The sequence below is a fragment of the Penaeus chinensis genome, chromosome 25 (genome assembly GCF_019202785.1).
Source record: "Penaeus chinensis breed Huanghai No. 1 chromosome 25, ASM1920278v2, whole genome shotgun sequence".
NCBI lineage: Eukaryota > Metazoa > Arthropoda > Malacostraca > Decapoda > Penaeidae > Penaeus > Penaeus chinensis.
In genome coordinates, this window is record NC_061843.1 from 15,038,252 (window position 1) to 15,039,800 (window position 1,549).

Sequence of the window (1,549 nt, forward strand, 5' to 3'; positions counted from 1 at the left end):
ATGAGTTGCAGCTGTGCACATAATATTATTTCCGTTACACATTTGAGAATAGTTAATTTTGACTGTGCCAAAAATAGTCTTCCTTTTGTGGTGAAGATTACTGTCCAAAACACAAAATGTTTTAGTTAGTTACTTGCATTTAAGCTTTATGAACAACTGTCTCTTATCTGAAAAAAGTGGACATCAGTGAAAATAAATTTCCTTCCATATCATATATATTATGTGATGAAGGAATTCATTTTTTTCATGTGTTTGAAACAATAACTGGTGTGCATTGATGTATCCAAAATTAAATTTATTTTAAATTGGATTCCTCAATGTTGTGAATAATAAGATTTCATTGTCATGAAATAAGATATTAGGCATACTTTCTTCCCTTTGTTACACTAAGAAAGAATATTAACTGGATTTATTTACCATGTTGCTTACCCTTTCTCAAAACTAACACTAATCTAACTTGTGACTAATGTTTATTTATTGGTGCTGGAACTGTATTGTATTGTAAGATTAATCTGTCTGACAAATTAAACTGAAAGTACAGTTTGCACTTGTTATGACTATGAAATTAAGATAAGAAACAAATGAATAAAGGTATATGTTCAAAAGAACCTGTTGAAATGTCCAAGTTTGTTGTATTTGTAATAATTTTAGTGCCTTTATGCTGTCATTTTGAAGTAGTAATTGGCTTTTCTAACTTTGAATGCAATTCATACATAGCATTTATGAAAATGTTAGTTGCTACGCAAATCCATAGAAGTTATTTTTAATATACATGCAAACATTTTGCTTTTGTAACAAGGATATCAGACGTATTAGATATAAAATGCATATTACCACTTTGTAACAGGCCTTGATGCAACATGCATTTTTTGAAATTTACTCAAGTTCAAAATGCAAGTGCAGTTTAGAGGTCTGATTTTGATGTTCCTACTTTCATTCAGATTTAATTGTATTTTGTGCATACATTCTTACTCTGCAATGCCCTAGTGATTTAAGAATTACTTACAATCACATGGAGGCCTTAGATATGAAGCTTTTATCATCACTGTTATGAAAGATATACCCAAGATCATAGAACAGACACCGAAAATGTAGATAAATACATAACAAACTTTTCCTGGTGATTTTTCTTCATCCCAGTGATGTTTTGCTTCCATCGTCCACATTTATGGTTGCGTAAGTTATAAGGTCAAGGCCACGAAGAGGATTTCTTTCATCATGTCCTTATGGATGCAGGTTCTGACCATTTTATACATAAATTACACATAAAAATTGTAATCATTACCTTAATATCAGTTACATAAACGACTACATCATTTTATAAAACAAACAAAATAAATGTTTTCATAGAGTATTCAATGTATTATAAACCACAAATATATTATAACATGTAGATTTAAACACACATTTAACCTGGCTTCTGTGTGTGTGTGTGTCTGTCTGTCTGTGTCTGCATATGTGTATGTCACTTTGTTTGTGTGTATATGTGTCTGCATATTTGTATGTCACTTTGTTTGTGTATATGTGTCTTTGTGTTTTAGTAGGTCTC

At 30.5% G+C, this 1,549-nt stretch overlaps 1 protein-coding gene across 3 annotated transcripts in view; it reads left to right on the forward strand.

Moving 5' to 3' along the window:
- Positions 1 to 1,116, forward strand: part of LOC125038521 (vinculin-like) — a 40,459-nt gene extending 39,343 nt beyond the window's left edge. For all 3 annotated transcript variants that reach the window (XM_047632014.1, XM_047632015.1, XM_047632016.1), the window contains one exon: positions 1 to 1,116. This exon is cut by the window's left edge and continues 568 nt beyond it. The gene's annotated coding sequence lies outside the window, so the exon portion shown is untranslated.
- The last annotated feature ends 433 nt before the right edge of the window (positions 1,117 to 1,549 follow it).